Genomic DNA, 13896 nt, shown 5'->3' with positions numbered 1-13896 from the left:
TATAGGAATGGTCAGGCTAGAAGGATTTTAAGAAATGAGATTGAGTAGATTTAGAGGACTCAGAGAAAGGTAGAATTTGAACTGGGTTTTGAAAGATAGGACTGATCTAAATGAGCAAAGTGAAAGAAGAGAACAAGACAAAGGAAACTTGCGGGTAGAAATGTGGTGAAACCACACTCTTAAAGACAGTGGCTGGCTGAGAAATTGAGCAGGAAGCAGGCCCAGTGTGGCATCTCTGGGACTTCAGTGTCCCTACCCATGGAAATGGCTCCCCTCCACACAGTCCTTACACTTATAGGGATTAATAAGAGAATATAAATTCTTTTGCTTGCAAGTTGCAGAAACCCAATGTATATTAGCATTAACACAAAAGGGGATTTATTGAGGGGAGCATGGAGTGGTCAGTCACAAGTTCAAAAGAAGAGCTACAGACACCAGGGCAACCTCCAGGCCCAGAGCTACTTATTGGTCTGAATTCACAAAGTAGGGGCTCAATCTACCTCAGTACTCCCCTCCCCCCCACCCAACTGTCTGGAGTTCAATGGCACTTCCTCCTCAGTGCACAGGATATTTTATCTGCACTGGTTCTGCCCTCTGCTGGCCAGATCCCAGCACATCAGTTGAGCCAATAAGCACTCATTCAACAGGGCCTACTATGTGCCAAGCACACATCTCGGCACTCTTGGGATTCATAAGTAAAAAAGATCAAAGAAACCCCTGCCCTAACACTTAAGAGCATTTACTATATGTGAGCTGGCGGTCTAAGCATTTTATACACATTAACTCATTTAGCTCTTAATACCTTCATAACAACCCTAATTAGTAGGTATTCCTTATAGTTACTTAAGTAGAGTCCACCAGTTCTTCCTCTAACTGCTGCACCACCTTCAACCCAATTCTGGCACCACGGCACACCCAACCCAGGGTGTGGATCTGAATAGTCCCCAGAAGTGAATGGGAAAGTGATCTGGGGAAATGATAGCAGAGCACTGGTGCCTTAGCTTGAGGTTGGGTTCCCTAGAAACAGTCTGAAACAGGCATTTATTGATGGGGCACTTTTCAGGAAAAACCTGCAAGGGATAAAGAACAAAGTGTGTATCCAGTCATGTCTAGCCCTGGCCTGATCCACAGGGAACTAGTCTACATGACTGGGGCACAAACTGCACAGCAGGATTACACCTCCTTGAGGCCAGGGGGCTGGTCTTTTATGCCCCCATATCAGTGAGGCACTGGTTGTGGGCCACTCTGGTGGGGAAGGCGGACAAGAGGAGGATTGTAAGTAGGATCTCATCAGCTGAGGGCAATTCTCTGGAGACAGGTGGCACGTGTGAGCTACTGCAGGCTAGCACAGTGGAAGAAAGCTAAACAAGGAAGTTGTCTTGGTTGGAGGTTTGCAACAGCCTGGCTGGCTCCTCAGGAAGGTTCTGAAGCTCAGTAGTCATCACAGAATTGCTCCACCTTTTGTGGCTATCATTTTCTGCCCCGTGTCACACATCATTGGCTGCTGGCTGCTACGGAGGGTACTTAACCTCCCAGAGGTGCTCACATTACGCTGAGGCCAAATCTCTGGAGAAGGGAGCAGCTCCAAACTGATGGCAGCCAATACCCGCAGCAGCTGGGGAAGGGGGGCTCTTTGGGCTCCATCAGTGTCCACTATAGATGTGCTATTAGGGAAACGGGAGCAGAGGCAAAGGATCACATCTTAGGATCTCCTTCTGTTTAACAGACAAGAGGCACACATCAATAAAGAACCAAACAGAGCCACATAGGAAACAATGTAGTTAAGTACCAGAAAATAGGGGGAAAAGATATTACAAGTGATGGTCAAGAAGAGGAGAGAGAAGTATTAGTGGACGTTTCCTGGAGATTTGAAGAAGGATTTGAAGAACTTTAAGGATTTGACTAGGAGGTCCAATTCAGTATGGTCCAAAGCAGCATTTCAAGTAGGTGGATGGCTCTGCTCTACTCAGTCATTCAGGGACTAAGGATAATGACTGCCATCTTCAACATGTAGCTTCCAAGTTCACGCTGCTTGGGGCATTTCTAGATAGTGAGGAGAGAGAAAGAACAGAATTCCAGGGCCACAGATTTACTCTTAAACAAGCAAGGCAAAAGCTGCACATCCCTTCTGCTCACATCCACTGACAAGGGCTTAGTAACGTGACCACAACTAGCTGCAAGGCAAGCCAGCAAATGAGGTTCCTATCTGGGCAGTCACATCCCAGCCAAATCCCTATTACTATGGAAGGGACGAATGGATTTTGGAGGACAGCTAATAGTCTTCACCCTCCCCTCCTCACTCTCCCCCAGGACTGGCCTTGAGCAACAACAAAAAAACCTCCCGCCTTGTCAAGGAGAAAGAAGTGCTATTACTCTGATTTGATCATGTTTTGGGGAGGTGGGGTGGGGGTTGGAGACTCGTGGGTATAACTAAGCCTGTCCTGGCAGTGTGACTTTTGCTCATTTTTTTTCTGGCATTGGTGAGTCTTGTCTCATCTCTCCCTGGCATGGTAATGTCCAAGATATTGGTTTAGGCATATGGGAAATAGGCTTTCAGCCAACCTCGTGTAGGAAAAAGAATCCTCTTTCAGGTGCCAATAAGAAACCAAGAATATGATCTGCCTGGATGAAATCAGAGAACCCATCTGTGGCAGTGGTTAAAAAACTGACAGAAAATGAGCTCGTGGGGAGCAGGAAAGTCAGAAGTTAGTGATCAGGAAAGAAAAAGGGAAGAAAAACTAGTTTTTGATGAGCAACCAACCTCTGCTAGGCACTGTGCTGGGAATTTGCATGTTACCTTATTTCACCTTTTCAAAAGCTCTTAACTTTTTTTAATCGCCGTTTTATTTTATTTATTTTATTTTATTTATTTGACAGAGACACAGCAAAAGAGGGAACACAAGCAGGGGGAGTGGGGGAGGGAGAAGCAGGCTTCCCACAGAGTAGGGATGTGGGGCTCAAGGCTCAATCCCAGGACCTTGGGATCATGACCTGAGCTGAAGGCAGACGCTTAACGACTGAGCCACCCAGGCGCCCCTAATCGCCATTTTATAGATGAAGGAACAGAAGCTCAGAGGCAAAATAACTTATTTAATATTCACTTAATATATGAGGCTGTCTAGATGTTAACACAGATTTGCCTGCATTCAAAGCCCATGTTTTTCCCCACTGTAGCTGGTTCCTTTGAGAGTCACGTTAGATGCTTTCTTAAATCTAAACCCTCCTAATCTCCCAAAAGACTGTGGCTGGCCTCTCTGTTCCCCTTCAGGGGACATCTCATGCCTGCCCATCTCCTTCTATCCCCAAGATGCCACAAAGAGAGGACATTGTCACAATTCTATGGGAATAGTAAGCCAATTGGGATAGCTCTTGGGTGAGGGTCCCTGATTCCCTACAGCACTGACTCAAAACACTGGAGACAAGGGGAACAGAGAGACCAGCCACAGAATCTGCTGGGAGGTTAGAAGCGTTTAATCTCAAGAAAGCATCTAATGTGAATCATTGCTGTATCTCCCTTAGATGGAAAAAGGATGGGATTATTAATTTATTTTTTTAAAAGATTTTATTTATTTATTTGACAGAAACATAGCAAGAGAGGGAACACAAGCAGGGGGAGTGGGAGAAGGAGAAGCAGGCTTCCTGCCGAGCAGGGAGCCTGATGTGGGGCTCTATCCCAGGACCCTGGGATCATGACCTGAGCAGAAGGCAGATGCTTAACGACTAAGCCACCCAGGCGCCCCAGGATGGGATTATTTAAATAACATCTGAAAAGAGCTCTGTGGGACAGCTACAGGCTTATAGGTCTGCTCTTGGTTCATTCGTTCAACAAATATTTATTAAGTACCTAGATGTAGGCAACGTGTTTGGTACTAAGAACACAGCAGCAAATACGGTAGGCACAGTCCCTGCCTTCGTGGGGGCAAGGATTAGCTCACCTGCTTCAGTTTTTCTACCAATAAAAACGTTCTATTTCTATGAAGCTTTACATTGACCCCATCGTGCCCCTCCTCCACATAAACTGAGGCTTCTTTCACTCATCATACTGCCCTGTTTATGATTCTATAATTTTTACCACATTGTACTCTCTTGGCATGTCTTTTCCCCTCCTAGAAACAATGCAAAGGCACAGGCAGGGACCATGCCTAATGTATCTCTATGCCTCCATCAACTAGGAGAAAGCTTGGCACAAGCTTGGCTCAATAAATTGGAGAACAAATCAACATTATGATGAGTATTGTGCTACATAATCTCTCACATGTGTGTGGTGCTTCCAATCTTTCAAACTCTTTCTGTCTCCATTATCTCATTTGGTTTAGAGAGTTTGGTCCAGTGGATTCAATTAAAAGTGAATGTGAGAGGGGCGCCTGGGTGGCTCAGCTGGTTAAGCGGCTGCCTTTGGCTCAGGTCATGATCCCGGGGGTCCTGGGATTGAGCCCCGCATCGGGCTCCCTGCTCCGCAGGAAGCCTGCTTCTCCCTCTCCCTCTGCATGCCTCTCTGCCTACTTGTGCTCGCTCGCTCTCTCTGTCAAATAAATAAAATCTTTAAAAAAAAAAGGGAATGTGAGAGCACTTTGTAAAATTTAAATGGCGAAGCATTGTTATTGAACTCTCTTCCAGGTGCTGAGGCCACAGTAATTTAGGGGACATCCTCAAGGTCATGCAGCAGGAGTCTGTGCTACAATCTATGACTCCTGACTTTTATTTCTGGGCTTTTCGGCCCCGTGTCAAAGGAAAACCGACAAAAGAGAGGAACAAAGTGCTCAGAGAGCCCATGAATGTGAATGCAAACTCCCAGGAGTGGATATGGCGGTGCTCTGCCCAGATCTTTCACATAACTCAGCTACTGGGAGAGCAGCTGGCAGCAACCAGCTGCGTCCCTCATTGTATGCTGCCCCGAGTCACAGATAACTGTTTCACCCAAGACTAGGACCCCTCCTGGAAGGGGCTCACAACCAATGACAGACTGTCGCAGGGATACAAAGGTCTGGTTCCATGGCATCAATTTGGGACAACCCAGGTGCCATGTCAACTCCAGAACTCCCCGTTAGGATCAGCTGAGGCTTCAGCTGCAACCACGCTGTGAGTTAGCTTCTCCCTCTGTCCACTCCTGCTTCCTCACTTCCTTACTGGGGTACTCCCCTCAAAACCCGCATGCCACTCTCCATCTCGGTCTGTTTCCAAAGGAACCAATCTTTCCCTCAAGATCTGTGCCCTAGCTCTGAGCCAGTAATGACAGAGGAATGGGAGGACAGACTATAGATGGAGGCAGTTAGTGGTTCTAACAAAACCAAAGAGAAGACAAGACAGTGATGGAGACTGGCAGTTCACTGAGTAAGAACTAGAGAGCTAGAGAAAACAGCGTTATGTTCATTGAATATGAACTAGCCACTAGAGGGCCCAGCATGACAGGTCTATCTATAGCTCTGTTGCTCCGTTAGAGCAAAATTCTAATTTTGCTCTTCACTTGGCAGACACCTAGCATAACTATGTGCACTAGGGGATAACGTTGTTTTCCCAATGACCCAGCACTTCCTGTCCTTTTACCTGTTTCATGGACATCCGGTCCATCCTAACCTGTTGCAGTACCCTATTACCAAGCCCTCTGTGCCATTACATACAGATGTACTCCCATAAATCAAGGTTTCCAAAGCCGGTGTTTTTTCCACCCACTGCTCATTGTTCCCAAGGGTTCAGAAGATCTGAAATGTGGAATTCCAAACAGTTGGTTGTGAAAATTCACCCAGGAATAGGTAGAATCAGCAACATAATCTGTCTAGTGCTATCCTTTCCCCAAACCCCTCTACTTCCCCAGTTTGCAGTAAAGGTAAGACATGCAGGCTTCGATGTGAAATATAGCGGCCAAGGGAGAAACAGGTTACAGGAGTCTTCACAGAAGATGAAAAAGTTTGAGAACATGGTATAATTGAATGAATTAATCAATTTTTTTTCTGCTGTGGGCTTAGTAAAAAGACATAGGAAATTTTCCTCTGTACCCTTTTTGGAAGGACGGTTAGTCCTTTGTAGGTTGGAAGGCTTTCTTTACCTCAGGGGAACACATTTAGAGGTCTCTGTTTCCAACCTATACATTCTTGAAGGGAATGTTTGGGAGGGGGAAGCAAAGCCAGGAGGATGGAGGGGTGGTGGGGACCCACACTTGGCTCTCTCCCAGTATCTCTGGCAGTGACGACTACAAGGACACCTGGGGAATGAACACAAGCCATGGCTTTGGGAGCCATGCAGGAGCTCTTAGTGGCCAAGTATAGAATAGGCATAGATGCCTTGAGCAACCGGGCCAGATACATCTGACTGCAACACACCTGTTTGCACCATGAGCTACGACTACAACGGGCTGAAGACATTGCCCAGGTTTCCCAGGTTGGGTAAGCCCTGAGGTTTCTGCATCCCCACAAAAGCTCTGAAATTTTATGTCCCACCAACCTGGTAGGTGAGAGTGAACCTAAATTTAATTTGGTTTGAATTAGAGAAATTAAAACTTGATTTGATTTAGAAAAAAGTAAAGAAATCTAATGTTCTTGCATTTGTTATTGAACAAATCAAATGAGTTCTAATAGTTGGTGTTCTGATATCACAATAGCCAGTCTAGTGTGGTTAATAAAAAGACAGTAATAATCTTTTGAGAGATTACCATGTGTTAAGCAATGCATTATTTCATTGAATCCTCACAATAACTTATGAGGTGGACTGAGACAGAGAAGTACAGCCCTAGGTCACATGGCTAGTAAATGGCAGAACCAGGTTTGTTGGACTCCATGTCTATCCAACTTCTATAGCCACTCATTCCCTGCCACCTAGCCACGTGTTCACTGACATCTGGTCCATCACTCCCTAATTCAGTTAGCCAGATAGTCACTCAGACAACAAATGGTATTAATGCAGTTCTTCTGTTACTGGAAAAGTGAGACAGATCTACTAGTAGTTGGAAGAACAATCTTAGAATTACAGAATGTTTGCACTGGCAGCTGGTCTAGTGGGAAAAGCAAGAGCTTTAGAGTCCAGTGGACTAGCTTGGAATCCTGGCTCTGCTATTCACTCCCCATGTGAACCTGAGTAAATAATTTGACCTCTTTCAACCTCAGCTTCCATATCTGTGTATCACAAATAATAATACACACACATTCTCACTAGACTGATGTGAAGATGAGAGATAGTATTAGAGATAATCTCTCTCTCTCTCTAAACACACATACACACACTCAAGGGATCAGCTACAGAATTTATGGGGCCTAGTGCAGAATGAAAATGCAGAGCTCCTTGTTTAAATATTATGACGAATTTCAAGATGGTGATAGCAGATGGTGACGGCTGATTAAACCAAGCATGGGGCGCTTCTAAGGTCAGGACCCTGATGGCATGCCAGGGCATGGCACAGAGTCAGTGTGCAATAAATGGTAGTTCTTTGTTTCTCTCTAGATCATTGATTTCAAATTTCTCCTTTTGCAGAGGAGGAAACTGAAGTCCAAAGATGATGAAAAATGCAAATTAGTGGCAGAGCCGGGACCACAACCCAGACTTCCTCTATTACCAGTCAGTAGTCTTTCCCTCAGCATTTCCCAAGTGTGTTCTGTACAGTAATAGATATTCCATGGATAAAAGTCTCTATCAGGAAGCAAGTTTGCAAAACACTGGATTAAGGTTAAATAGACATCTTTTTCAGAGCTCTTCAGAGACTTTTCTATGAGCAACATCCGTCTCCAAGACAAGGATATAATATGGAACATTCCCCCAAAGTACTGATATGGAATCCCTTCTCAAGAGCATGTTAGAACTCTTTTGGAAATGCTGTTCAACACAGTGCTGCAGAGCAGTGGAAGTTTCCATGGATTTTGATCTGTGGGGTGTGGTCATTCTTATTCTAAATTAGAAACAAATATATTCCTTCCATTAGGTCTTTCTGTCAGCATCTCTGCCCTGGCTGATTTGTGAGCCTGAGGATATAAAAATAATGAAAACCACACACTCCAGGAAGAGCAGACTTGTTTAGAGTCACCCAGTTGCATTCAAAAGGCACATCCACTCTGGCCCTCTCCCAGGAGCAGAAACATACAGACAAAACATACACCATGACCCCAAAATTCTTTCCATTCTGAGTAATCTGCTCACAGCCACCACATTATAAAAGTAACAGCTAACGTCCCATATGACTATACACAAGAAGCCAGGAGGTCATGATTCTCATCTTAGCTCCTCCAGCTATTAGCCATTTGACCTAGATGGCTAATTCATCTGCTCATCCCCTTACTTCTATTGAAAACCTTCTTGAGTCAAATCAATTTCTCCCTTCTTTGACCTACCACACATTTATATTTTGTCTGTAGCATTCTCTCCCCCTCCCCAGGCCTTTGAGAATTTCTCTGAAACACAGTTTGAGAATTAGCAGACTGGATGATCTCTATAGTTCCTCTCAGCTCTGTTACTCAGTGATTCAAATTTGTATATAGTTTTGCAAGCTCTTGCCTCTACCTCTTGACAAAGTTATCCTAGCTCCTTGAGAAATGTTCCTCTTAATTTCTGGAAGACCCAGAGAATGATTCTCACATGCTGTGTTGTTGAGATGTCAGGTGACATTGATCCTTCAGGAGTCCACAGTACAGAGAACCCATTATACAGATCGTGCAGAGGAAAGACTACCTTTCTCCCCTGATCATGCTATACTTTGTCACATGGGCTTTCAATAAGTATTATTTATGCCCTTTGACTCGGAGTTTTTAGTGAAGCAGCTTTTCTATATTTTGCTGATTCCTCCTCACCCCCATTCCCTTCCACAAATTACTAAGCATGTGCCAACAGTGGGGGGTAGAGGTAGGGCTGCATCGAGGCCAGAAAACCAGTCTATGATATATTGAACTTAAGACTCACTCCTCTTTGATTTTGAAGAGTCTATTCTGGACCCACATTGCCTATCTCCTCACTTTCCTTAGGATAAATTCCCTCTCAGGAGAGACCTAAAGCCCTCATGAAAAATAGACTTACGGTAAGTTGGACCAACTAGCAGACCCCCTGCTGAGCAGGGAGCCCAACGGGGCTCACTCAGGTCAGGACCCTGGGACCATGACCTGGGCCAAAGGCAGAGATGCTCAATTGACTGAGCCACCCAGGTGCCCCTCCAACAGGCATGTTTTAATAGCCTCTATTGTATATTAATACTGTGTCAAGCTTAGTACAAAAGAGAAAAATCCTTAGGGACCTCAAGGCAGGTTAGCAATAAAATATCCCTCACCCTTGGGTAGCTCAGAGGAGACTTGAAGACTTTTCTCATGCTAATCACTGGATTCTCCAAGGACAAAGGAGGTTTTAGTAGAATTGGCCTTGGAAGTTACCAGAGAGACCTTGAAACTGATCTGGTAGCCTATCGGGTGGCACAAGGGCATGCTCCACCCCCAGGAGCCCGCCAGCCAAGATTCAGGATTCACCAAGAGGCAGGCCCACCACCTGTTGTGGCTCCTGGATCAGACTCAAAATTTGAGAGACAAGGGAGGGAAGAGGAAGGATCTGGGAAAAAGGGATTTATAGCTAGAAAGGTAAGACAGTGGGCTTTTCAGAACCATGCCAAAATTCATCCCAACCTAATCATCTAGCAAGAGAGATAGTGTCAGTGGTGGAAAGAACACCAGGCCTGACATCTAAGCTCTGTCTCTAACTCCCTGGCTGACCTTTGTCATTCAATGCCCCCCTGGGCCTGTGCTCCTTAGCTATGATCTGCAGAACTAGGCCAGACATTCTTTAATGTTCTTCCATTTGAACAGTCTAAGATTTTAACAGCTTCCCTAAATTAATCTTGGAAGAGTCTGCAGAGAGGCATGAAAAGGAGAGGGTGTAGAATGAAAAGAATTTCCAGTAAACCCAGGAATAACATAATATAATATACATAAAATAACAACATAACATAACACAATATAACAAGCATTATGATAAGCAGTAGAGTATAGGAATGGGGACTAGTAACATCTCAAAAGTGGAGCTAAATTCATGATCAAGACATCCAGGGCATCGAAATGTGACTCTGTTCTATCTTTATATATAGGTGCAGATGATCTGGGAAGGAAAATAGCTCCCCTGTCAGCTGGTTCTAAAATATCTAATATTCATATACATTCCAGCAACACATGAACCCCCCATGTTACCAAAGCCAGTAAGATGGAGCTGTCCGTGTCCTTTACTGAACCCTTCCGTTTTCTCTTACAAAACCAAGCCCTTTCTACTCCCTTTTAAGTCTGCCTTTGCTGTTTATGTTCACTTAGATAAAAATGCTGGGTGGGGGAGCATACCATGGGATTTCTTTCAGGTCTGATATTTTAGGATTCTCAGAGCAGCAGGGTTCCATGCTCCCTTCTCATTTATTTCTCCTATTGAGCTAAGCACCACAGTTAAAAATCAAAAACAAAAAACTGCAGTCAAGGGGATGCCATAATTAGCAGCCAATGAGGAGAAGGCTCCATAATCCGCAGGCCTTCAGATACTGTACCCTCCAGGCTAACCCCTCCCAGAGAGGATCAGGTTTTCTCTTGGGGTTTCTTCCTTTTCGAATTAAGCGCCACTGAGGGCTACGTTCCAGAAACACAAACTCTTCACCTAGTCTCTGGAAGACAAACAGGTCTGGGGAGATTGTATGACCTGCAGGGAGACCTGCAGGGAGAGAGTGCTCTGGGTTCCCCGGGAGAGCAGGCTAAAGCTAAGGGAAAGGGTGCAGTGTCTATGAGGACACAAGAGCAGCCACAGGAGGGCCGTGCAGCCTAAAGAAATAACGGCCTGTTTGGCAGCAGACCCAATTCCAGGACATGCCACGGGCCTACAGGTAGGGAGTCTGCTAACTACTCACTTTTGCCCTTTAGATTTCAGCTTAAACATTCTTTCCTCTGGGAAGCAGGGTGCCACACACAGCTGTGCAGGTTGCATACTGCACATAACTAGGGTGTGCCAATTGCAGCATAGATATTACAGATTTATATATTTTTATTACAATTTTCTGGCAGTTGGCAATTAAGTATTTTGAGGAAAGGGCACCTTTTTTCCTGATTCACAGACAGGTACCATATAGGCCGGCAGTGACCCTGCTGTGGAGCTTTTGCTAACTCAGATCTGGTTTACTCTCACCTGCTTCAGAAGGACCCTATACTCCCCCTGTGTTTGCATTTACCACACTTTATTCTAATTGCCTGTTTACTGGTCTGTTTTCACACTGTTTTATCAGTTTCATGACAGAGAGACTGTGTCTTGTTCCACACTGTACCCTGGGCCCGAGAATGGTGCTTGGCTCTAGCACCATCTTATTTATTGATTGGTATTTATTGAACATCCTGGATTCAAGACCTTGCTCTACCTCTTACACACTATGTGTCTTTAGTTGGTTTTGTAAGAGAAAACGGAAGGGTTCAGTAAAGGACACGGACAGCTCCATCTTACTGGCTTTGGTAACTTAATAACAGGTCACTTCACCCTGTTATCCTTGATACAAAACATCATGTCTACCATAAAGGATCATTGTAAGAAACAATTTTTTTTTTTTTTTTAAGAGAGACAGCACGTGCATGCAAGTGTGCGTGGGGGCGGGCAGAAGGAGAGAGGGAGAATCTTAAGCAGGCTCCACGCCCAGCATGGAGCCTGATGTGGGGCTCAATCTGATGACCCTGAGATCATGACCTGAGCTGAAATCAAGAGTTGGATGCTTAACTGACTGAGCCACCCAGGTGCCCCATGAAAAGCAATTTAAAAGTACCACTTAGTAAACTGTAAAAATACCAAGCAGCAGAAGTAAGGGGCTGGTGCAGGAGAGCCGGACCTATGAGGGGCCCAGGACCAGGAGTAGCCTTATCTCTGAACACAGTAAGGAGTCACTGCCAACAGAAAACGAAGATTTCTGGGTCGAGCAATACTTTTTCATTATGCAGCAAAGGCCATGGCTACCACTAGCTTCTGACTCCATCTCAGTTTTGCTATCTGAGAAGGACTGAACCCCTTCTTCTTAATCCCAATTTGCAAAATCTCCCTTTGCCCTGGCTTGAGTGACACATTACTTCTGTGCCAAGGGTGAGGAATACTATGATTTCTAGCCCCTTTGGGAACCACATGATTAGAGTGGGGGAATCAGGGTTCAAACAGAAGGGAGGTTACTGTCCCAAGATGAAAAGATGGGGTGTCAGCCACCCAAAACAATAGATGTCCACTACAGTTTTCTAAAGATCATTCCCACTCTGAGACCTGAAATGTGAACATTTGCATTCACTAGGCTTTGGTTTGGGTTCTGCTCCTCTAGGCTCATTTTTTCATATACCTTCTCTGAGTTCCTTATAACAGCAGAAGGGTGAGAAGAGCAGGGAGAGAGACAGGCAACGAAGTAAAAATTATAGTCCACTTTCTTCCACAAACATTCAACGAATAATCAGAGGAACGAGCTCTAAGTCTAGAAAGCTTAGTTCCCTTTAGAGAACTGGTAATACTGACTTCACCTGTTCAACATCAGATCTGAAAATCCTCTGTGCTTTGGCCAGGTTGGGGCTCAAATGACAATGTTACCGAATTGGAATACTATTCAGCTAGTCTGACCACTTTCACTTTCTGTTCTGTAGCATTCCTTTCTGGTCTCCTTTCAAATACAGTTGACCCTTGAACAACACAGGGGTTAGGGGCACTGACACCCTACCCAGTCAAAAATCTGAGTATAACTTTGATTTCCCCAAAACCTAACTACTAAAAGCCTATTGTTGACCAGAAGCCTTACTGATAACATAAACAGTCAATTAGCACATTGTTAGTACATTATATGTATTATATACTGTATTCTTACAATAAAGTAAGCTGCAAAAAAGAAAAAATGTTATTAAGAAAATCATAAGGAAGAAAAAATACATTTATAGTACTGTACTGTATTTACTGAAGAAAATCTGCATATAAGTTGGACCCGTGCTTGTTCATACCCGTGTTGTTCGAGTCAACTGTAGTCTAACACATACAGGTTGGAGATGGAGAAATCAGTCTCAGAGAGGGACTATTTCTAACTAACACCATATACTAAAAGGCAGTTAATGGTCAAACCAAGATCAGACTTCATGTCATCTGACACTTGTTTTTCCCATTAATACCACTTTATCTGAACATTTACAACCTGAAATATGAGCTATCCTTTAATCTCACCCTTTTTCCATTCTTTTGTCTCTCTGGGTCACCTATTCAAATGCTTTCTCTAGGTCAGTTTTATTATATCACTGTTCAGTCACCTCTAGGTCCCAGTCAACTGCTGTCATCTTATCCTTAGCTGTCAGGAATAAAATTCTAAGACCAGAGGGAACCCTTCACCTCTCCCAACTATGCAGCATTTCCTACACTACTCCTCAAGGTGAACACACCATTTAAACAAACTAGACTTGTGGCAAATTTTCAGGCATCATCTTGGCTAACTTCTACTTATCTCTCAGCTATCCATTTAGGTCACTTTATTTCAGGAAGTGAAATATATTTTATTTGGTCTCTCTCCTCAGTCTGGGTCAGAAGTACCTCCTACAAGCACCCACTGTATCCCAAACTTTCCCCAACAAAATATTCATCCCCCTGGACAGTAACTGCCTCCTTACTTTGTCTCAAATTCCCCATTCCACTGTAATTTCAGTGAGAGCAAAAACCATCCTGGTTTCCCTGTACTATTATTTTCCCCAGGGCCCAGCAAAAAGCCTAGCACATGGCAAATACTGCACTAATATTTACTGAATTAATGACTAGAACTCTGACTCCATGATTCCTAATTATTTTCATAATAGTGATCAGATAGACAAAAAGTTGTGAATACTTTATAGTTGAACATATTATGTATATGTTAAAGACTTATGTTAAAAGAAGTCCTTATACCAGCTATCATGATAATGAAAATTTTCTCTGCTCCTAACA

At 44.2% G+C, this 13896-nt stretch overlaps 1 protein-coding gene and 1 long non-coding RNA gene across 3 annotated transcripts in view; one reads left to right on the top strand and one right to left on the bottom strand.

Moving 5' to 3' along the window:
- PGM2L1 (phosphoglucomutase 2 like 1) overlaps positions 1–13896 on the top strand; it is a 109667-nt gene that overhangs the window by 11726 nt on the left and 84045 nt on the right. The window lies entirely within an intron of this gene.
- The window catches only part of LOC118004241, a 60976-nt gene that overhangs the window by 20850 nt on the left and 26230 nt on the right, over positions 1–13896 (bottom strand). The window lies entirely within an intron of this gene.

Source organism: Mirounga leonina, unplaced genomic scaffold (genome assembly GCF_011800145.1).
Source record: "Mirounga leonina isolate KUSES-001 unplaced genomic scaffold, KU_Mleo_1.0 Mir_92, whole genome shotgun sequence".
Taxonomy (NCBI): Eukaryota; Metazoa; Chordata; class Mammalia; order Carnivora; family Phocidae; genus Mirounga; species Mirounga leonina.
Note: the sequence above shows the minus strand (reverse complement) of the source record. Positions and strands in the feature narration are given on the sequence as shown.